Genomic DNA, 25212 nt, shown 5'->3' on the forward strand with positions numbered 1-25212 from the left:
TGTGACAAAAAATACAAAGTTGCAGATTTTTGCAGATATGAGCTTGAAATCAATGTAATACAGTTTTCCGATACGCTGAATCTGACGGTGTGATTTTCATTAAAATTCTTTCACTTGTAGGGATGTTTCCCTCTTTAAAAAATCAGGTAAATTTTCAGGCTCGTAGCCTTTGATGAGTAATACTAAACTTAATAAAATTTATATATTTAGAATCAGCATTATAAGCCCATTCTTTTGATACATTTATTAACATCAAAATTCTGTTTTTAAAAGTTTCGATTACTATTGAGCCACATCGCTTGTTTTTTTTTATTGTTTTGTTTATTAAGTATATGTTATTACGTATATGAGGGGGTTCTCCCCTTAGTCAATACCACGCTCTTTACGTTAAAAGTTAAAAAAAATTTTTATTCACAAACCCCTGAATCACAAAGGCCGTTTAATTAGAATAGATAGTTCTTTTGAAAGCACTAAAAAAAAACTGTAGCGTAAAGAGCGAGGTATTGACTTGGGGGCGAACCCCCCCATATACGTAATAATTTCTGTTCGTTTTAAGTTTTAAAGTTGCTGCTTGCTTTCAGTTGAAAAAACTTGTTCTGTTTTTTTATTTAATTCCTGATCGTTTTTTAAATAATGCTTGGAAATCCGGCGCCCCCTTCATAGAAATGTCCCTTACCCCAAAGGAACATCTTCCACGGAAATATTCTCCCGAGTAAGCCCCTCCTCCAGCCCCCCCCCCCATCAGAAAAAAATCCTTCCTGAAAATGTCTGTATACTTCCCAGTAACCAATACAATATGTAAGCAATGGGCAAAGTTCATAACTTGCAGCCCTTCCCCTGGGAACCGTGGTGGATTAAGTCATCCTAAAAGACATATTTATTATATTTTCAACTATTCTGAACAAAATGGCCATCTCAAAATTTTAATTGGGTGACTTTGAGAAGAAAATGAGCGTGGGAGGGGGCCTAGTTGCCCTCCACTTTTTTCGGTCTCTTAAAAAGGGCACTAGAACTTTTAATTTCCGTTCCAATGAGCCCTCTTACGATATTCTAGGACCACTGGGTCAATACGATTATCCCTGGGGAAAAGAAAAAAAACATGCATCTGTGATCTTTCTTCTGGCAAAAAAGTGAAAATTCCACAATTTTGTAGATATGAGCTTGAAACCTCTACAGTTGGGTTCTCTGATAGGCAGAATTTGATGGTGTGATTTTCATTAAGGTTGTATAATTTTTGGGGGGTCTTCCCCCTTTTTTCGAAAATCAGCCAAATTTTTTCAGGCGCGTTACTTTTGATGGGTAAGATTAAACTTGATGAAACTTATATTTTTGAAATCAGAATTAAAATCTGATTCATTTGATGTATCTATTGGTGTCAAAATTCCGTTTTTTAGAGATTCGGTTACCATTGAACCGGGTCGCTCCTTACTTACAGTTCGTTCCCACGAACTGTTTGATAAACCAAAACTTGCACATCACATAGGAGACGCCCAGCTTGAGGCAGTCAGTGAGGAGAAGGACCTGGCGGTTATTGTTGACAATGAGCTGAAGTTTCACTGCCACATACGAGCTCATGTAGCAAAAGCCAACCAAGCCCTTGGTCTCATAAAGCGAACATTTACCACCAGGAAGTCGGGAGTGATTACGAAACTGTACAAAGCCATGGTCCGTCCTCACCTGGAATGTGGCATGACCCTAGTCTCTCCTTACTATAAGATGGATGTGAAAGTACTTGAGAGTGTCCAAATAAGAGCAACTAAGCTTATCTCTGCATTCCAAGACAAATCTTACGAGGAACGTCTCACCTTACTCAAACTCCCTAACTTGGTATACCGTAGGAAAAGAGGTGACGTAATAGCAACTCGTAAGCTGCTAGAAAATGACCTATTAAGTCATGTCTTTTCCCTGTCCTTCTCAACTACCACAAGAGGACACGCCAAGAAGCTGCAGGCCCCCGTTGCATCAAGCAAGAGCGCCAACAGTTCTTCTCAGTTTGTTCCGTCCCATTCTGGAACAGCCTATCCGAAGCCACCGTCCAATCTAAAACTCTAGACGCCTTCAAGAAAGGAGTTGATCAAGACTGGGCCAACGCCGAATGGAGGCTGAACTGGGATGTCAAATCATAATCTTGAAACACCACCAGATTTCTACAGGAGGCTCAGATTTCTACAGGAGGCTCAGATTTCTACAGGAGGCTCAAAACCACCTTATCTCGCTGGACATGCGATTTAAGGTAATTTTCTTTCTTTCCTTGCACGTGATCTTTCCGTTTCAATGCTTAGCTTACTGGAATTATAGCAGCGTTTGAAACTTTGAATGAACTATCGCCTCTTAGTCCGATTCCTTATCACAATTCATTCATTGCAGAGAAGCTAGTGCTTATAGCTGCGGGGGTTAAATAGTGAGAAAAATTTCGTGACATCTTGTTTGATTACAGGAGGCGATTGCATGTTTGATGATAAAATAATGATATAAGCTTGCTGGAGAAATGGATAGCCATTTAACAAGAAATGAAAAAAAGAATGGCTGTTGCAAATAACTTAAAAGCGTGAATATTTCAGAACTTACTATATTGGCACTTAAAAAAAAAGAAGAAAAGAAATTTCGGGGGTGGGGGGCGTTCCGGCCCCCTCCCCCTGAATATTTAGTTTCTCCAAAAATGTTTTCAAAATTAAGATAAGCCAGCCTAATTCCACCATACACTGAAACATGTCAGCTTTCTTTAGCTTTCTTTTGTCAGCTTTCATGTCAGCTTTTTATTACTATATGGCTCGTTTTTAAGTTTTCTCTGTCATTTTCACTTGATTTGGGAAAATTGGCTCCAGATCTTACCCTCCCCCCCCACACACAGGATTTGGACAAAATTACGGCATACGTTAGTAGGAACCTATCATGAGTTATGAAACCCACGCCGTGCTGCCATCTACAATTTAGTCTAACGCCGACAGGTTATAATTTATTATAAATTTCGGGGGGGGGGGGGCGCTCCGGCCCCTTCCCCCTGGATACGCTACTGCATGAATATATCTGAAGTATCAGAAGAACTCTATCTGATACTTCAGTCATTAAAAATGGTAAGTTATCCAATTTAGTTTCCAGAAACAAAATAAAAGGAAAGCTGGTTTAACAAAGTGAATAATTTTCCTCTTATTTATAAAGTGTTCCTTGGTAAAAAGCAACAATATATATATGTATATATATATATATATATATATATATATATATATATATATATATATATATATATATATATATATATATATATATATATATATATATATATATATATATATATATATATATATATATATATATATATATATATATATATACATGGCTGTATCCAGGGGGGTTACCCGGTTTGGACCCCCTCCCCCGAAATTTTTTGACCGACTCGAAAATAAGTCGAAAATTAGTAAAACCTAGGTAAAAATCAGTAAAATTAGTCGAAAACTGAGTCCAAAATTAGTACCCCCCCCCCAAAAAAAAAGTCAAACAATAGTAAGAACCCCCCTGAACAAAATTCCTGGATACGGCCCTGTATATATATATATATATATATATATATATATATATATATATATATATATATATATATATATATATATATATATATATATATATATATATATATATATAAATATATATATATATATATATATATATAAATATATATATATATATATATATATATATATATATATATATATATATATATATATATATATATATATATACTATAAATCAAATTTATTTGAAAGACATACACAAAGAACAAGTCAGGATGTTGCAATAATGGTTCCCCTTGCTAGCCCTGCAGGCACTTGTTCTGTTGATAAAATGTAGCCTGTGAAAACTTGCCTGACTTTTATTATTCTGCGTTCAAATAGCCGTAACGATAATGTCAAGCCTGAAAAGATAAAGTGACCTAATTAAGTAAATAATGAAAAGACTACGCAAGTTTCTTTTTTGGTCAACAGATTGTTCCAATGTAGACCAATAGATAAGAACCAAGTTGACTAACAAATTCCTGTTCTTACTTAATTGATGGCTTATTTGCTATTCACTTGTTATCAATATTGCGCTATTTAAATTATCTTTATCGGAAATTTGTCCAGCTTAAAAATGTTTACATTTCTGAGTTGCAAATGATAAATTCTAGACTTTTTTATGTAAGAAAAACTTATTTGTATCAAATGATCTCAACTTTGAGAGCAATAAAGTTGCATTTGTTTTAATTTGAAAGCACTTTATAATTAATTTTTTGGTACTTGTCAATAAGCTGGTACACACGCGAAAAATCAAAATTATCTTAAAACTTAGGCATAAAAATAATAAGTTTACAGTTATTAAACAGCATAAAAATAATGGATTAGTTTATCGGGTAACATCTTGGTCTCACCTTGTATTACTCGAAATGAAGAACATATCAATCATAATATGGACTCTGGAGATCCGGTTATTTCTCTCTATGAAACGGAGAATTTCAATTTGTGATACAAATTTTAAAGCGAGTCTTTAGTCTTAATACTGATAAGATTCCTTCACTTCGAACTTGTCTACAAAATAATCATGAAATGTTTTTTTCAGACCCAAAATGACAGTCAGTCATTGAACTGAGCTCATCGTGCATAAGTGATGCCAAATTAAACGAAAAAATAAATAAATAAAGCAACAATCTAAAAATGCTTTACTTTTATACTGTTAAAAGTGCCCTTAAATGTTTATTTTTACCGTACCAAAACTCTTATATTGTTTTGTTTTCAGTAAAGCGCTAGTTTTCTGTAAAACTACAAACACAGAGAAATATCCCCAGTTGATTTATTTGCACTAGTTTTATTGATATATGTTAGATAACCTGTGAAGTAATAATTTTTGTTCGTTTTAATTTTCAGCTTCACTTTTTACTTCCCTCGGAAAAACTTTGTTTTTTTTAAAATTAATCTCTGCTTATTTTTGATTAAAATTTAGTTTAGAAACTACACTACCATGATCTTTTTTGTTTTACGGAATGACTTCTGTTCGTTTTAAGTTTTAATATTGCTCCTTAGTTTCAGTTCAAAACTTATTTTCTTATAAAGTTTTTAATCACCTCCAATCTAGGGAAAAATAGTGTCGTTTCTTTTTGTAATTTTTTTGTTTTTTATTTGAAGAAATAGACCTATAATTCTTTGTTTAAAAAAAATAGATTTAGTAGCACTTAAGAAAGTAGCTCCAGGCGAGTAGCTTCGACACAAAAGGTTAACTAAGCGGACAGGATCGCATACCTACATGCTTTTGGGGAGTTTTGCTAGCTATACAGAAATGTGCTTTTATGCTTAGGGAGTTATTTGACCTGTCCCTAAATAGAAGAACCATTCATTACTTAAAAATGGATCGAAATTTCAAAAATTTGGAGAAGAATTACCTGAATTCTCCTACAGAACTGTTTTCATTTGTCTTTCTTCCTCGTTGGATGCAGAATCTTGTGCATGGAGAGAATATTACAGAGGAGTTGTCGAGTAAATAATTTGAATAAGTAAGTATAACAATAAGTAATCCTTCTTTTAATATACAAATTTGAGTGGTTCCAGAACCACTTTCCTACGCTTCTCTAACCACTAAGTGGCAAGGGGTTGTTCAGGAGCGTAATTTCCTATGGGACAGAGGGAGCACCTGCCTCTCCCAGACCACAGTTTTCCCCCTGACCCGAGTCTCCCCCCCCGGTGAAATTTAGTTTCTCCAAAAATGTTTTCAAAACTAAGATAAGCCAGCCTAATTCAAGCATACACTGAAACAGGTCAGTTTTATTTAGTACATGTTTACCTTTTTTAATACTATATGGTTGCTTCCAAATTTTCTCTTTCATTTTCACCTTGGTTATGAACATTAGCTCCACATTTTACCCTCCCCCCACACACAGGAGTTTGACAAAATTACGCCATACGTTAGTAGGAACCTATCATGAGTTATGAAACCCACGCCGTGCTGCCATCTACAATTTAGTCTAACGCCGACAGGTTATAATTTATTCAAGGATTATTGATCGAGTCTAATGGGGTCAATGCCCTCCCTTTTCAAGGTTGATTTATTTGTTGTTGTTTCTAGGTGTAATGACTCCGGGGCGAAGTTTGCACATGCGCATTAACGGGAAGAGATGTATTGATCGACTCGGGGGGGGGGGGAGTGGAGTTCTGATACATTGATTAAAAAATCGGCGGGGAATGTATTGATCCACGAAAGGGGAATTTATTTGTTGTTTCTAATGGGAATTATTGATCCATGAAAGGGGACTTTATGTTTTTTTTCTAAGGGGAATTATTGATCCATTAACGGGAATTTTTTTGTTGTTTCTAAGGGGAAAATACTGGGGGACGGGAATGACGCAATATGTTCACTGAATACGAGCATGACAATGCAGAACTCTAAAGAGATATAAATTATATTTTAATAAGGCTTCATTTTCTTTAGGCTTAGCGATAAATGGTCTTTAGTGACAGAGATAAATTGATATTCTATTTTTAAATATGGCTTCTCTGATCTTTAGGTCAGAGAGATAAATTGATATTCTATCGAAGCCATAATAGTGTAGCTAGGAACACCTTATAGATGAAGACAGATTGAATATATTTTACGCGGGAAATGGTTTTTTGCGAATTTCAAATGTGACAGCGCAGGGATGCCGAAACAAAGGAACGCGCATAAATTACTTTTAAGGGATTATTTGGTCGAAGCAGTTTGAGACATTTTAGAAGATGATTTGGGCGAAACAGTTTGAGACATTTTAGAAGATGATTTGGGCGAAACAGTTTGAGACATTTTAGAAGATGATTTGGGGTGAAATTCTGTGGTCGTTATAATACACAAGCTCCATTTGAATAATGTTGTGAGGTCCCCTACCCCAACCCCAAAGGGCCCCATCACCCCAACGCAAAGGGCCCCACTCCCCGGGCCCCAAAAGGCCCCCTGGGCCCCCAAAGGCCACCCGGGCCCCTAGGTCCTCAAAGACCCCTCGGGGCCCCGAAGGGCCCCGGGCCCCCCATGACCCCCCGGGCCCCCCTCGTTCCTCCCTCCCTTTTTGATTTTTTTTAAAGTTATTTCGGACTGAGTTTTTTTTAGACTTAGAAATTATCCAACATTTTTCCGGTTTTTTCTTTAACCCATTGGCATAGAGTTTTTAGCCTAGAGTCTTAGCTTAGTTTTATTTAGAGTTGAAGTTTAGTTCAGTTAAAGTTAAGAGTTTAAAGTTTTACCTTAGAGTCTTAGCTTAGAGTTTTAGTTAGAGTTCTAGTTTAGTTTTAGTTAAGAGTTTTAGCCTCGAGTCTTAGCTTAGAGTTTTAGTTAGAGTTCTAGTTTAGTTTTAGTTAAGAGTTTTAGTCAAGAGTTTTAGCCGAGTCTTAGATTAGAGTTTTAGCCTAGAGTCTTAGCTTAGAGTTTTAGTTAGAGTTGAAGTTTAGTATAGTTATAGTTAAGAATTTTAGCTTAGAGTCTTAGCTTAGAGTTGTTAGAGTTCTAGTTTAGTTTAGTTTTAGTTAAAAGTTTAGAGTTTTAGCTTAGAGTCTTAGCTTAGAGTTTTAGTCAGAGTTGAATTTTACTTTAGTTTTAGTTAAGAGTTTAGAGTCTTAGCTTAGAGTTTTAGTTAGAGTTGAAGTTCAGTTTAGTTTTAGTTAAGAGTTTGGAGTTTTAGCTTAGAGTCTTAGCTTAGAGCTTTTGTTGAAGTTCTAGTTTAGTTTTAGTTAAGAGTTTAGAGTTTTACCTTAGAGTCTTAGATTAGAGTTTTAGTTGTAGTTGAAGTTTAGTTTAGTTACAGTAAAGAGTTTAGAGTTTTCAGCTTAGCGTCTTAAATTAGAGTTTTTGCTAGAGTTGTAGTTAAGTTTAGTTTTAGTTAAAAGTTTAGAGTTTTACCTTAGATTTTTATCTTAGTGTTTTTTTTGGAGTTGAAGTTTACCTTATTTTTAGTTAAGAGTTTAGAGTTTTAGCTTAGAGTCATAGCTTAGAGTTTTTGTTAGAGTTCTAGTTTAGTTTTACTTAAGAGTTTAGAGTTTTTAGCTTGAGTCTAAGCTTACAGTTTTATTTATAGTTGAAGTTTAGTTTTAGTTAAGAGTTTAGAGTTTTAGCTTAGAGTCTTAACTTAGAGATTTAGTTACAGTTGAAGTTTAGTTTAGTAATAGTTAAGAGTTTAGAGTTTTAGCCTAGAGTCTTAGCTTAGAGTTCTAGCCTAGTCTTAGCTTAGAGTTTTAGTTAGAGTTGAAGTTTAGTTTAGTCATAGTTAAGAGTTTGAACTTTTAGCTTAGAGTCTTAGCTTAGAGTTTGTGTTAGAGTTCTAGTTTAGTTTTAGTTAGGAGTTTAGTGTTTTACCTTAGAGTCTTAGCTTAGAGTTTTAGTCAGAGTTGAAGGTTAATTTAGTTTTAGTTAAGAGTTTAGAGATTTAGCTTAGAGTCTTAGCTTAGAGATTTGGTTAGAGTTGAAGTTTAGTTATAGTTAAGAGTTTGGAGTTGTGTCTGTCGGCTCTGTGTGTTTGTCCTCTCTGAGTGTGAGTGGACTCTGTGTGTGTGTGTGTGTCGTCTCTATGTATGTGTAGTCTCTGTGGATGTTTCGTTTCTTTTTGTCTGTCATATCTTTGTCTGTGTTGTCTCTTTGTGTGTGTCGTCTCTGTGTGTGTGTGTCGTCTCTGTTTGTGTTTCCTCTCTGTGCCTGTGATTCGTTTCTGTGTGTGTTTCGTATCTGTGTGTGTTTCGTATATGTGTGTGTGTGTTGTCTCTGTGTGCGTGTCGTCTCTCTATGTTTGCCTTCTCTCTGTGTGTGTCGTCTGTATGTATCAGTCGTCACTTTGAGTGTGTCGTCTGGGTGTGTGTCTCGTCTCTCTATGTGGGTCGTCTCTCTGTGTGTGTTATCTCTATGTGTATGTCGTCTCTTTGTCGGTGCCGTTTCTGGGGGGGGCAGAGCTCTGTGTGTGTGTGTGTCATATGTGAATAGATTGTGTCTCTGTGTGTGTGTTGTCTCTAAGATGGTGTAGTTTCTCTGTGTGTTTCGTCTCTGTGTGTGTGTGACGTATCTTTGTGTGTGTCGTATCTCATTATGTTTGTCATTTCTGTGTGTGTGTGTCTAGTCTTTCTGTGTGTGTTGACTCTGTTTGTGTGTATAATCTCTGTGAATGTTTCGTCTATATGTGTCTTTTCTGTGTGTGTGTCCTATATGTGTGTGATTCTTCTCTTTGTGTCTGTCGTCTCTGTGTGTTTGTCCTCTGTGTGTGAGTGGACTCTGTGTGTTTGCGTCGTCTCTGTGAATGTGTTGTCTCTGTGGGTGTTTCGTATCTGTGTGTCTTTCATCTCTATGTCTGTGCTGTCTCTATGTGTATGTCGTCCCTGTGTGTGTGTCGTTTCTTTTTGTTTGTCCTCTCAGTGCGTGTTTAGTATCTGTGTATGTGTCGTCTCTGTGTGTTTCGTCTCTATGTGTATGTTGTCTCTGTGTGGGTGTCTCCTCTCTGTGTGTGTCGTCTCTTTGTGTTTGTCGTCTCTGTGTGTGCGTCGTCTCTATGTGTAAGTCGTCACTTTGAGTGTGTCGTCTCTCTATGTGTGTCGTCTCTGTGTGTTTGTCGTCTCTCTGTGTAAGTCGTCACTTTGAGTGTGTCGTCTCTGTGTGTGTGTGTGTGTCGTCTCTGTGTGGATGTTGTCTCTGTGTGTGTTTGTTGTCTCTATGTGTGTGTCTTCTTTAACTGGGTGTCGGATCTGTGCGTGTGTGATGTCTATTTGTGTGTGTCGGCTGTATTCTGATGTCTCATTTCTGTGTGTGTGTCTCATTTCTCTTTGTGTGTTTAGGCTGTGTGTGTGTGTATCGGCTCGTTAAATGTTACGTCTCTATGCTGCGTTTCTTTGGGTTTTTCCCATCTGTGTGTGAGTCGTCTCTTTTATCCTGTAATATCTGTGTGTTTTTTAAATTTTTTGGTCACTTGCAGGAGACTCTGGGCGGGTAGGCGCCCCCAAATATTGTCCCAAATTCCTCTCTCAATTTAGCACTTGTTCACGGATGCCCAGCGTCTCCAATCACTTTCCCAATAGTATGTATTCATTGTCTCAGCTCAGTTGAGAATATCTGAGCCAATTTCCACTTTTTCAAATTTAGGGTCACTTGCCTGAGACTCTGGGCAGGTGAGGTGGGCACCTCCAGAAATTTGTCCCAACTTCCACTCTCGCCTTATAGCTTATTCACGGATACCTAAAACCGTCAACGGTTAGACTGTTGCCCTAGCGGTAACCATGCCATGCTCTACACACATACCAACAATATATTTTTTGTTTTTTGTTTTCTATTTTCACAATGGGGTCCCAATCGAGCTCATGTCCATCGCTTAGCATTCAGGTCTTGACAAATAAAGCCCAGATAGTCGGACCCCAACGCTCCAATCTGAACACTGACTAAGACCCCCAATTCTGAGCTAGTGAATTTCAACCATTCAGGCTGGTGGACTAAGACCCCAATTCTGAGCTAGTGAATTTCCACCATTCAGGCTGGTGGACTAAGACCCCAATTCTGAGCTATTGAATTTCCACCATTCAGGCTGGTGGACTGAGACCCCAATACTGAGCTAGTGGTTTTCCACCATTCAGGCTGGTGGACTAACCCCAATACTGAGCTAGTGGATTTCCACCATTCAGGCTGGTGGACTAAGACCCCAATTCTGAGCTAGTGAATTTCCACCATTCAGGCTGGTGGACTGGGACCCCATAGTTTTGGTTCAAAAATGAACCATTTCCATAGCAATAGCTCTTAATAGAACTGTTTAAGTATGAACTCCAATTTTTTCCAACAAGACTATAGAAAATACTATCAAAACACATTTCTCTGATTATAATGTATATCTTCAGACAGAAAAGCGTAGTTTTGCTTCAAAAATGAACCATTTCCATAAAAATAGCTCTTAATAGAACTTTTTAAGTGTGAACTCCTATTTTTCAGACGAAATTATAGAAAATACGGTCAAAACACACTTCTCTGTTTCAGCTGTGTACATTTTCACTTTTTTTATTCAAATGTATATCTTCAGTTAGAAAAGAGTAGTTTCGATTCAAAAATGAGCAATTTCCATAGCAATAGCTCTTAATAGAACTGTTTAAGTATGAACTCAAATTTTCTCCAGTGAGACTATAGAAAATACTATCAATACAAAAGTCTTTAACTATAATGTATATCTTCAGTCAGAAAAGCGTAATTTTTTTTCAAAAATAATCCATTTCCATAATAATAGCTTTGAATAGAACTGTTTAAGCATAAAATCCTATTTCTTCAGTAGAAAATATATAAAATACTATCAAAACACATTTCTCTGATTATAATGTATATCTTCAGTCAGAAAAGCGTAGTTTTGGTTCAAAAATGAACCATTTCCATGGCAATAGCTCTTAATAGAACTGTTTAAGTATGAACTCCAATTTTTTCCAATGAGACTATAGAAAATACTATCAAAACACATTTCTCTGATTGTAATGTATATCTTCAGTCAGAAAAGCGTAGTTTTGATTAAAAAATGAACCATTTCCATAAAAATAGCTCTTAATAGAACTTTTTAAGTGTGAACTCCTATTTTTCAGACGAAATTATAGAAAATACCGTCAAAACACACTTCTCTGTTTCACTTGTGTACATTTTCACTTTTTATGATTCACATGTGTATCTTCAGTCAGAAAAGCGTAGTTTCGATTCAAAAATGAGCCATTTCCATAGCAATAGCTCTTAATAGAACTGTTTAAGTATGAACTCCAATTTTTTTCCAGCGAGACTATAGAAAATACTATCAACACACAATTCTCTGATTATAATGTAAATCTTCAGTCAGAAAAGCGTAGTTTTGGTTCAAAAATGAACCATTTCCATAAAAATAGCTCTTAATAGAACTTTTTATGCGTGAACTCCTATTTTTCAGACGAAATTATAGAAAATATTGTCAATACACACTTTTCTGTTTCAGTTGTGTACATTTTCTGATTCAAATGTGTATCTTCAATCAGAAAAGCGTAGTTTCGATTCAAAAATAAACCATTTCCATATCAATAGCTCTTAATAGAACTGTTTAATTATGAAATCCAATTTTCTCCAACGAGACTATGCAACTCAATCACATTTCACTAAACCCGGTTTAACTGAATCCGCCTTTAACCGAACTCTCCCTGCTCCCCACCCTTCATGCAACTCAACCCCGTGCAACTCGAGCCCCATTGAACTAAGCCCCCGTGCAACTGAACCCCCCATGTAACTGAACCCCTGTATAACCGAAACCACGTACAACTGAACCCCCGTGCAACTGAACCTTCGTGCTACTGAACCATCGTGCAACTCGACCCCATTTAACTAAACCCCCGTGTAAGTGTACCCCCTTTAACTGAACCCTCGTGCAACTCAACCTTCCATGCAACCCATCTCCCTCAAAACACTTCAGCCATTTCTTGTTATATTTTTCTATTTCTAAACTATTTTAAATTGACAACACTGTCCAAAACATCACTTGTGTATTATACAGTACACAATCACCCCATCTCTTCCAAAACACTTTTCGGTCATTTCTTGTTAAAAATTTGTATTTCAAGTCAAATCCTACACTCCAATTCGCAAATGCCATTACCCCCTTTTGCAAATGTTAATCAAACATTTCCGATTGTAAAAGCATGTTTAACCATCTTGCATGGAAAGGTATCCATAAGTACATGCTCTGAAAAGGTGCCAAGGAACGGAATCTCCCCAAACACGTCAATCAAACAATTAAAAAATGTGAGTTTTTCTTGCGCAAGTCCAATGTATCGTTCATATTGTATACACTTTTGACCATATTCTTGTAGGCGTAAATGTATAGTTGAATGTATCGTTCAAATCAGCACCTAGGTTACTACTGACAGTGGGCTTCCGAATTATTAATATCATAATAGGTTAGTAGTTGAGGTGGAAGATTATTGTGGAAAGCAGAGTAAGCTAGCTATAAGTTTAGTTTTTGTATGATTTGATCAAGTGGAGCTATGCCAAAATCTGAATACAATTCACGGGTTGGATATAGACGGGGAAGCCGAAAAACTGCTTTAATGGCACGGTTTTGGATAAATTTGAGTTTTTTAGTGAAGGACCGTTTCCTATTTCCCCAAACTGATCCGCAATAAGAAAGGTAAGGAAAAATGAAGGAATAATAGAGGGTAACTAGGATGTCAGGAGGAAGAAAATAGTTCACACGGTTAATCATAGCTACTTGTCTCAAAATTATTGCTGTGATGTAAGAAATATGATTAGAGAATGACAAGTATGAGTCAATAAATACACCAAGATTCCTTTCACGTTTCAGTATGCACGACCCTAACTCTTCACCAAGTCAATGCTACTTCATTTACAAAGAAAGGTCCCTTTAAAAATAATTTATTAATGGAAAAATGTTTGGGGAGGAGGAGTAGCGGTTGTATCTTTAGTAATTCCCGTCTAATTCTGATCCTGAATTTAGAGAATTTATATCCTGCCCTCAATATTTATCTCATGGAAGTGCTATGGAGCGTTTGGAATTTTGGGCCTATACTTCAACTTTTTGAACCCTAATTTACCCCCCCCTTTCTCAAAATATATAATGAGCGTCCCCTGTTTACTCCTTGCACAACTAAGCAATGCCGTGTGGCCGTTAATTAATTAAAAAAAAAAAAGTTTTTCCGAGGAAGTAAAGAGCGAAGTTGAAACTTAAAACGAACAAAAATTATTACTTCACAGCTTATCTAACATATATGAATAAAACTAATGCAAATAAATCACCTGGTGATATTTCCTTATGTTTGTAGGATTACAGAAAACTAGCGCTCTACTAATAACACAAAAGACGAGTATAAAAAACATGAATATTGATTTAGGAGTCAAAAGTAAATACGTAGCCTCACAACAAAAAACTAATCTATAGCCTAACATTTTTCAAAGTCTTACAGGAGCTGTGATATCAGCAAATATTAGTATACAATTAGAATTATCTTAAAAACTTAGGCATAAAAATAATAAGTTTACAGTCTTTAAACAGCATAAAAATAATGGATTGGTTTATCGGGTGACATCTTGGTCTAACCTAGTATCATAGGCAGCGCGCTAGCGCTGCCTAAGTAAAGAACGATGTGGACACAATGTGCTGTTGTTTTTTTTTCTCCATACCCGGGCACTTCGTATCGAAGGAGTCGTCTCAGAAACTTCGAAAAGGGCTCATTCGATTGGAAATTGGAGTGGCTAGTGCCCTTTTTAATAATCGAAAGTGATTGGAGGGCAACTAGCCCCCACCCACGCCCATCATTCCCCAAATACATCAACTCAAAATTTTGATATAGCCATTTCGTTCGGCGTATTTGATTTAAAGATAAAAAGTATATTTTTGAGGAAGACACTCGCCCACAGCCCTCAGGCCACAGGTTATAAGTTATGCCCTGGGGGGATATAAGGTTTTTATAAAAGGTGTTGTCGTAAAAACTTAAAAACAGGCTCATTCGATTGGAAATTCTATGGGGTAGTTCCCTTTCCAATTTTTGAAAGTGATTGGAGGGCAACTAGCCCCCCTTCCACGCCCATCATTCCCTCAAATACCTCCCATCAAAATTTTGAGATAGCCATTTTGCTCGGTGGAGTTAAGTCCCAGACAGAATATATGTTATTGAGGAGGACACTCCTCCTCAAACCTCAGTGCAAGAGTTTTAAGTAGTGCCTTGAGGATATATGAGGTTTTTATAGAAAGTGTTGTCGTAAGACCTTCAAAAAAGGACTAGCCCCCCCCACGCCCTTTATTCCCCCAAACATATCCAATAAAAATTTTGAGATAGCTATTTGTTCAGGGTAGTTGATTTCTAGATAGAAAACATATTTTTGAGGAGGACACAACCCTCAGGGCAAGGATTATAAGTTTTACCATGGGGGCATATAAGGTTTTTATTGAAATATTTGTCGTAGAAACTTGAAAAAGGGCTCATTTGATTTGAAATCCAAAGGACTAGTACCCTTTTTAATAGTCGAAAGTGATTTGAGGGCAACTAACCCTCCTCTCACGCCCACCTTTTTCCCATACGCATCCAATCAAAAATTTTGGATAGCCATTTATTCTACGTCGTTGAAAGTTTCGGAAATTAGGTCTTTAAGGATGACAACCGCTCCCCCCATAGCCCTCAGGGCAAGGGTTGTAAGTTATGCCCTGGGGGCATATAAAGTATTTATTGAAAGCGCTGTCGTAGAAACTTCAAAAGGGCTCATTCAGTTGGAAATTGAAAGGGCTAGTGCGTTTTTAATAGTTAAAAGTGTTTGGTTAGCGACTAACGCCCCTCTCACGCCCACCATTTTCCCAAACACATCGAATTAAAATTTTGAGATATCCATTTTGTTCAACGTAGTTGAAAGTTCTGGAAATTTTGTCTTTTAGGATAATGAACCCTCGGAGCCCTCAGTGCGAGGGTTTTAAGTTATGCCCTGGGGGCATATAAGGTTTTTATAGAAGGCGTTACCGTAGAAACTTCAAAACAGGTTCATTTAATCGGAAATTAGAAGGACCAGTGCCCTTCTTAATATTCGAAAGTGATTGAAGGGCAACTAGCCCCCCCCCACGCCCATCATTCCTCCAAACACATCCAATAAAAATTTTGCCATAGCCATTTTATTCAGCGTAGTTGTTTTCCAGATAGAAAATATGTTTTTGAGGAGGACTCTCCCCCACAACCATCAGAGCAAGGGTTTTAAGTTATGGCCTTGGGGTATATAAGGTTTTTTATAGAAGGTATTGTCGTAGAAACTTCAAAACAGGATCATTCGATTTAAAATTCAAAGGGCTAGTATCCTTTTTAATAGTCGAAAGTGATTGGAGGGCAACTAGCCCACCCCACGCCCATCATTCCCCCAAACACATCCAATTAAAATTTTGAGATAGCAATTTTGTTCAGCGTACTTGATTTCCTGATAGAAAATATGTTTTTGAGGAGGACACTCCCCCGCAACCATCAGGGCAAGGGTTTTAAGTTATGCCCTGGGGGTATATTAGGTTTTTATAGAAGGCGTTGTCGTAGAAACTTCAAAACAGGCTCATTCGATTGGAAATTCAAAATGCTAGTACCCTTTTTAATAGTCGAAATTGATTGGAGGGAAACTAGCCCCCCTCCTACGCCCTTCATTCCCCCAAACACATCCAATGGAAAATTTTAGATACCCATTTTGTTCAGGGTAATTGATTTCCAGATAGAAAACATATTTTTGAGGAGGACACTCCCCCACAACCCTCAGGGCAAGGATTATAAGTTATTCCCTGGGGACAATAGGGTTTTTATTGAAATGTTTGTCGTAGAAACTTGAAAAAGGGCTCATTCGATTTGAAATTCAAAGGACAAGTACCCTTTTTAATAGTCGAAAGTGATTTGAGGGTAACTAACCCCCCTCTCACGTCCACCTTTTCCCCAAACACATCCAATCAAAATTTTTAGGTAGCCATTTTTCTGGAAACTAGGTCTTTAAGAAGGATGACAACCCCTCCCCCCACAGCCCACAGTGGAAGGGTTGTAAGTTATGCCCTGGAGGCATATAAAGTTTTTTATTGAAAGTGTTCTCGTAGAGACTCCAAAAGGGCTCATTCAATTGGAAATTGAAAGGGCTAGTGCCTTTTTTAATAGTTGAAAGTGATTGGATAGTGACTAAGGCCCCTCTCACGCCCACAATTTTCCCAAACACATCGAATTAAAATTTTGAAATATCCATTTTGTTCAACGTAGTTGAAAGTTCTGGATATTTTGTCTTTTAGGATGATAACCCCCTCAGAGCCCTCAGTGCAAGGGTTGTAAGTTATGCCCTGGGGGCATATAAAATTTTTATTGAAAGTGTTATCATAGAAACTTCAAAATGGCTCATTCGATTGGAAATTGGAGTGGCTAGTGCCCTTTTTAATCGTCAAAAGTGATTGGAGGGCAACTAGCCCCCCCCCCACGCAAATCATTCTCCCAAACACATCCAATCAGAATTTTGAGATAGCCATTTTGTTCAGCGTAGTTGATTTCCGGATACAAAATACGTTTTTGAGGAGGACACTCCCCCACAACCCTCAGGGCAAGGGTTTTAAGTTGTGCCCTGGGGGCATATAAGGTTTTTATAGAAGGCGTTGTCGTAGAAACTTCAAAAAAGGCTCATTCGATTGAAAATTCAAAGGGCTAGTGCCCTTTTTAATAGTCGAAAGGGATTGCTTTTGGGAAATTTTACTAGCTCTACAGAAATGTGCCTTTAGGCTTAGGGAGTTATTTGACCTGTCCCTAAACAGAACAACCATTCATTACTTACAAATGAATCGAAATTTCAAAAGAGATCATTTCTTGTGTAGCTACGATAAATGGTATTATAAACTAAGTTTGGTTTCATCTCAAAAATTTGGGGAAGAATTATCTGAATTCTCCTTAAGAACTTTTTTCATTTGTTTTTCATCCTTTTTGGATGCAGAATCACGCGTATAGAGAGAATATTATAGCAGATTTCTCAAGTAATTAATTTGAATAAATAAGTATAACAATAAGTAATCCTTCTTTTAATATACAACTTTGAGTGGTTCCAGAACCACATGCCTACGCTTCTCTAACCACTAAGTTGCAAGGGGTTGTGGTCAGGAGCGTAATTTCCTTTGGGAAAGAGGGAGCAACTGCCTCTCCCAGACTGCAGTTTTCTCCCTGATCTCAGTCTCCCCCCCCAGATGAAATTTAGTTTCTCCAAAAATGTTTTCAAAACTAAGATAAGCCAGCCTAATTCAAGCATACACTGAAACAGGTCAGCTTTCTTTAGTACATGTTTACCTTTTTTAATACTATATGGTTCGTTTTTAAGTTTTCTCTCATTTTCACTTGATTTGCGAAAATTGGCTCCAGATTTTACCCCCTCCCCCCACACACGTTTTTGACAAAATTTACGCCATACTTTGGGGTATGAATTTAGTGATCTACTAAGAATGCCTTTGCTAACTATGAACTGGATGATCTCAATTCCCTTTTGATTCAAAATGCTTGACAAAGACCCTCCCGGGACATGCTTTAAAAAACGAGTGTAACACATTTATAAAAACAGTGAAATTATCTGAAAGTGATCATACAGAAGGGGACAAAACCGCGATTAAAAAAAAAAAAAAAAAGAAAAAAGAATCGAACCCAAGACACTCAAATTTGAACTCCACCGCTTTGCTAACAGAACCACGCCTCTAATAATCTGATTTGATATATTGGTTTTTGTACATTAATTGTGTAGCGGAGGCTATGAAAGGAACATACGAGCGGTTTTCTTGCAAACCTCCAGTTAAGGGTTTGGACCATAATTATTACAATGAGGATATCGTTTATACTTCCAAGCTTTTCAAATAGTTCGTGGTAACGAACTGTAAGTAAGAGGTGACCTGGCTCAATAGTAACCGAAACTCTAATAGTAACCGAAACTGAGATCAACAGATGCATCAAAAGAATCGGATTTTTTATGCTGATTCTAGATATATAAGTTTCATCAAGTTTAGTTCTACCCATCAAAAGTTACGAGCCCGAGAAAATTTTCCTTGTTTTCGAAAAAAGTGAGAAACACCCCCTAAAAGTCATAGAATCTTAATGGAAATCACACCATCAGATTCAGTGATCAGAGAACCTTACTGTAGAGGTTTCTAGCTCCTATCTGTTAAAATGTGGAATTTTGTGTTTTTTTTTGCCAGGGATCTTGTTCCCAGGGATGATCATATCGACCCAGTAGTCCTAGAATGTCGCGAGAGGGTTCATTCAAACGAAAATTAAAAGTTATAGTGCCCTTTTTAAGCTACCAAAAAAACTGGAGGGCAACTAGTATCACTTTTTACAAAAAAAAACTGCATTTCCATGTACCAGCTATGCTCATAATTCTACCATCGAAGACTCTTGACCATTCTACAGTAGCAGCAGTAAAAAGCGCAACTTCATTTCTCAAGGGTCAACCGAATAATGAACAAGTACCACCTCATTATTATATTTTGGTTTTTCTTTTTTCCGCAGCAATTTAAAGTAAAGAACTAATAGTAAAGCTTATAATAGCTGAATATTACTAGGAAACTAAAATTTTGTAATAAACCCTTACTTTCCTAGAAACCAGCATCATTCATTTGTAATTAACAGAAATAGTTGGCCCGGATGAGGCTCGAAATCGAGGCCTTGAGATTACAAGACCTACGCTCTACTGACTGAGCCACTAACGCTTGTATATTATGAAAGAATATACAGTTTGAGACAATATCGAAAAAGAGTTATATAAATGACCGATGCAGTTCATTATAAATGGGGCCTATTCTATTTTCATCGGATATAGTTGAAAACCTAGTAAAGAACAAAACACGACACATAGTAACTAAAAGTTAAGATAATTACATAAAAGATTGATGTAAAATCATTTCGATGAATTCGTTTGTAGATATTATTTATATGTTTGCAATATTTGCATTACCTACTTAAGAAGTGACACCAAAAGTGTTGTTTTTTTCAGGGCGTAATTTGTTATAAGGCGGGGAGCAACTGTCCCCCCGGGCCCCGGATTGCCCTCAAGACCCCAGTTTGCCCCCCCCCCATCTGAAATTTAGTTTCTTCAAAAATCTTGTCAAAACTAAGATAAGCCTGCATAATTCAGAGAAACGGGCCACTTCTCTTTAGTAATTTTTTGCATTATGGTACTATAAGGTTTATTTTTTATTTCTCACTGAGATTTTCACTTGATCTGGGAAAGTTCGGTCCACTTTTGCCCCATTCTACAGGGTTTTGACGAAACGACGCCCCTGTTTTTAGTGCTTTATCACGCTTGCGGATGGTAGAATGGATAAAAATCACATAGATATGAGTAATAGCTTTCAAATGAGCCATTAAACGCCACTCTAAAAAGTTCTGGTACCCCTGTAGCCCTAGCTTTTCCACTTGAGACAAGGCACCCAAAATGCCGTTTTTTAGTGCCATTTGGAACTTGCTGATAGTGGAATTTATAGGAAGGAAGGACGTATATATGAGCAATATCTTTTATATGAGATATTACAAGTTTGTCTAAGATATAGGCAATACCAAAAGGCCCAATAACACTATGCTCATCCCAATACGCGTGATATCGATACGTCAGATACCAATACAGCGTACAGCCCTTTCCCCAGGGACTATGAAGGGTCATATGAACATTAAAACCATAGATATTAAGCCTTTGAACTATGTTGATCAAGATAGCTATCTCAAAATTTTGATTGTATTACTTGGGGGGGAAGGGGTCTGTAGGGAGGGGGCTATTTGCACTTCGAATATTTATGGTAACTTAAAAATGGCACTAAATAGTGTAATTCACTTCCGATTGAGCTATTAAACACCTTTTTATGATGCTCTGGCCACCCCGTAGCCCTGCTAGAAAAAAAAAACTAAATAAAAAACAAACAAACGGGAGACAGATCAGTGCTACCGATGCAAAAAAACGATTTTCTTTGTTGTTCAAGGAGGGGGAATGTAACTTCCCTGCAAAAGGTTTTTGACCATGCTGATTCCAATGGTGCAGTTTTCATTCTGATCTGACACCATTTTTGTGGGGTTTCAGGCTTTTTTTGAAATCACCGTAAATTTCTTTTTACAATAAACTTTTACTTTTGAGACGGACTGAAATAATAGTCACCAATCCTGAATCAGTATCAGATGGTAATTTATTTTCGCTAGGTAGTTTTTTTCTAAACACGATTTTTAACTTTTGGTTACTAGGGGCTGTGGTTCGCTCTTTGCTAGATTGCAGCTACCGCTGCAATTATCATGTTGCTAAATAACGGGTCTACGTAGAATAACATTTCGCGGTACTTATGCATTAGCTGGTACCCACGTGGTATATTGTGCTAAAGGAAACTAGTCAAACGGGTATCTGTCAATAGAGAATTGAATCGCAAACCGTGCTTTGTCATTGCGTTTACAATATTTAAATTATTGGTTTTTGGGGTTTAGGGGGAAAACAGGTACCTAGGTTAGGTTACGTGTTTAATAAATGCTATGCTTTACCTCCACCCCCCTAATGTGCAAATCTATAGCCCAAATTTGATTATAAACTATTATATTTTCGTCATATTTTGTTTTATTTCATTAGCATTAACCAAACTTGACTTCTCGGTGGTACCAGCTAATCCATAAGTACCCATTTCACTTTAGATATTTCAGAAGCATTTTACTTCTTGCAGTTCGAAGTAAAATTCTTGATAAATCTGTTCATCTTCAAATATATAAGTATTTGTACGAGAATTATATACTTTATGCTGTTAAGTGTGGGTTTCTGAAGAAGGAGTTAGCTGTTGAGGACTGTTGAGGCTAATAACTTTAAGTGATAGTTTTGACAATATTAAGAGCATTTTAGCTGTATTTTTGGGTGTTGTAAAAGCTATGTTAGTTTTAAAATTCTCCATCTGGAACTTATTTATTAATGTTCTGATAATAAAGTTTAGTACCTTTTTCTCCAATCTTATTTGTCCAATCGTTTACTTAGTTTTTGGTCAATAATTACTCCTCAAGTTTTCAAATCCAAATGGGTTTTTGCCAGTGTAGTGCACAGGGTCCTGTTTTATTTTTGCTTTATTCAATTATTCCTAATTATATACTTAGCCCTACAAGGTTCATTCCTTCTATCTCTTGAAGAAGGCGAAGATCTTAGATGTATCTGAGCTATATGGAAATTCAATTGTATTCATGTAATCTCTTCTTTACTAACACTTTGCCGTATTCGTTACATAATTTGTTTTGATATCCATTCTTTTGCCGCAATTCACCTACTTCTACTTCTAGTTCTAGCTATAGTGGGAGTTTATAGTTGGCTTTCGTCCAACAAGAGCAGTTTCCTCCATTTGACACACTGGGCGTGATGTCTGGAGCGCATTGGATTCTAGACTTAAACTTTCAAATAATGTTAATGCTTTTGAGTGAAATTTCAAGGTCCTGTGGTGTATTATCTTAGCTTGGTAATACGAAACCTAGATAGAACAACGCACTACAGGGCCGTCGCAAAGACTTTAGTAGTCAAGAAGCGTCGTTAATCCCATTACTTACGAAATTTCAAGAAAAAAATCAATTTGTCTAAAAGTTTGTTTTTTTGCATTTGCATATATCCTACGGTTAGCCTCGATTTTGTAATTATTAAGTTTAGAAACTTTTAAGTGCCATGTGAAAATCAGGATCTGTTTGTGAAATAAGTGCTCAATGTATTTAGATTTTTCGCAGTCATGTGTCGATTTTAAAGGTTTAAATTTTCTTAATATTTAATCATTTAGGGCCAGTCCCTAAACAACCCTTGAATGATCTCGAGTTAATAGAGGTACAAGATGCAGATATTTGCAAACATAAAGAGAGGGGATTCCAATTCAATTTTTTACTCCGACCATGTACAAAAAAAATAACAAAAAGGAAAATAACGAAGCACTATCAAAAACACAGCAAAATTTCGCCTAAATGGAATCATGAGGCTTCTACAACTATAAAAGGCATTTATTGATGCTTCTATTGGCAATAAAAGGCGTAAAACAGGGGCATATAATGTCTCAACTAGCTCATTACCAGATGCCAGTAGATGCTCACGCAATGTAGGGTATCATTGTACGCCACTTCAATTTTGCGTTAACTATTAGTATTTTAATAAGAGGCAATACACTATTTTGAGTTATTTACAATTTTTACTGTGGCTTCAGCTACATGTTCAATATGCGTTTCTTTTTTGTATTAGTGGCTTCATTTACTATATCTGTTGGTATATGTCTAATGATAGCGATAATTTTCACACCCGCTATATTATTAATTAATGCACCCATCTACAAAAAATTTACGATTTCTCCCAATGCCCTTTTTAGTTTTTCTGCAATGTAGTGGCTTACTGTTCCTCTATTTTCATACGCGCATTAGTTCTGGCACTCAGACCAGATATGGTGCTTGAAATCAACGAAACGCCTTGCCTTTTTTTTCCTTTGCTTAGATTTGAATACTAATGACGATAGGATATATCAACGGGTAACTTATTATCAGAACCATTAGCTAGAAGTTGCCCCTCTTTATCAACTATTTTTTTTATGTTGGTATTCTCTTTGAGTGATATCCTCTCAGGATATTTCACTCTCGCATATCCACCGTCAGCAACGTTGAACAGTTTCGGTAGTCCGAAGGACTTTAATCTCTCACGGTCATGACAACGCACGCATACATTTCCAATGAGGTCCCCACTAGTACTTGTTTCGTATTTCAAATATTTGTCTTTGTCAGCATTCAACACAACGATGACTTTAACATGTGCACACACTTTCTTTGAATATATCATCTTCACTTTTTTTTAAATATGATGCGTGTTTATCCTTCCATTGTACAAAAAATACTGATTAAAAATATGCAATAAACTATATAGTGTTGATGAGCAGCCATAGAGTACCATTGGTACAATCGCATAAAAAAAATAAAAAAAATTGAATAATTTCCACGTCAAAGAAAAAAAATCAGTTAAAAAAGAGAAAAGTGTTACTACAAACATTATTTTTCTAATAGTAAAATCACGACCAACATATCTATATCATCCTTATTTCATATTTCGGAAACATTAAATGTGAATTTTGTGTACTTTGTGTCGGCCGCATAAAAAAAATATCCAAAGACTACGTTCACCAGTCCCAAAAAAATTCTATGAACCAAAAAATTCACCTGGGACATTTTTAAAAGACAAAATGAAAATGGTATACATATGATACTCGTGATTTTTAGTTCTAGAAAAACCATATTTGTAATGACATTTTTATTTATTTCTTTTATTTCAATGATATTAAAATTCTATTCCCGGTATTGTCGATGACCAGTCATAGAGTATCACTGGTACAGCCGCATAAATAAAAATAAAAACTTAAATGTTGAATAATGTCAAAGTCCAAAAAAAGAAAAGTGTTACTACAAACATTATTTTTTCTATTAGTGAAAATCACAACTAACATCTGTATCATTCTCATTTCGTATTTCGAAAATATTAGATGTGATTTTTTTTTTGTTTTAAGTATGTTTCATGTCATTTTAAGACATAAAAAAGTTAAAAAAATTTCAATCTTAAGAAAAGTAAAAAAAAGAGGGGGGCAAAAGGTTGGGGGGGGGGGGCGAGAGGCATTGGGGCGCTTGTAGGTTGGGTCATTGATAACTAAGAGCTGTAATTGCCTAAAATGTATACGACTTTATTATTTTATACTTTATGTATACTCCAATACTAAAAATTCTTAAATTCAGTGGATGTGGTCGGATGTATTAATAGGATACTACTCATTTCATTTAGTTGTTAATTCATAAGGGGATTTGTGAGGGTTTCTATCAATGTATTTCTAGAAACAATTTATTAGCATTGACTTGTTAGTTCAGTTGACTAGAACGTCATTCCTTCATCCTTAGGAGTCCCCAGTTCAAATCCTACACCAGTCAAATATTTCTGAAATCATCAGAAAAGGCTTAGCGAACATCTTAGATCTTTACGCAATATGTTTCGCAATAACATCAAGAAAGGTAAAATAACCTTGTCCGAGTTTGTTCAGATCTCACTGGTCTTCCAGCATACCATCAATTATAAACTAAACTAACTCATAGAAAAGTGATTTTTTTTTCTATTTATGACCACTTTCGCCACTACTGCTACAGCTACTATTGCGGCTGCAAGTGAGACTAGTTGTGACTGCGATAACTTGCAACTGTGACTGTGACTGCCTGCAACTGCTACTACATCCACTTTTGACTACTTTCAGGAGGTGTTGAGGGGAATGTTGAAACTCTAATGATGAAAAAAAACGTCACTTTGATGTTTTGATACTTTGATGTTTAATGATAAATGAAACCCAAAACAAACAGAAATTAAATAATCAATCATAGCTAACAAACACTCGACAGGTGCTAAAATAAATGAATAAATAAATCTTAAACAAGTATGACTTAAATTAAACATTCAAGTCAAACTTAAAACGAACAAAATCACTACAAACAAGTTTGGCTACTGCCACTTTCCAAACTGTAAAAATCTAAAGCCTACTGCGTCATTTGCGCTTTACTGAAAACAAATTATATTACAAATATTTTCTTTTGTACTTACAACACTGAAAATAGAAATAGAAATTACAGAAATAGAAATTATAGTGAAATAAAATATTAAATTGCTTGAGCTTTGAAAGGTCCTAGGATTGAATGAGCGTTCTTCCTAATTTTTATTACAATACGTTCCATACGGTGAGGCCAG

General features: G+C 36.4%; 1 protein-coding gene across 1 annotated transcript in view; it reads left to right on the plus strand.

The window, feature by feature from the left end:
• Window positions 1-25212, plus strand: part of LOC148955395 (uncharacterized) — a 284254-nt gene that overhangs the window by 253042 nt on the left and 6000 nt on the right. The window lies entirely within an intron of this gene.

This window comes from Artemia sp. Qi Xiang Cuo, chromosome 2, assembly GCF_049724085.1.
Source record: "Artemia sp. Qi Xiang Cuo chromosome 2, ASM4972408v1, whole genome shotgun sequence".
Taxonomy (NCBI): domain Eukaryota; kingdom Metazoa; phylum Arthropoda; class Branchiopoda; order Anostraca; family Artemiidae; genus Artemia; species Artemia sp. Qi Xiang Cuo.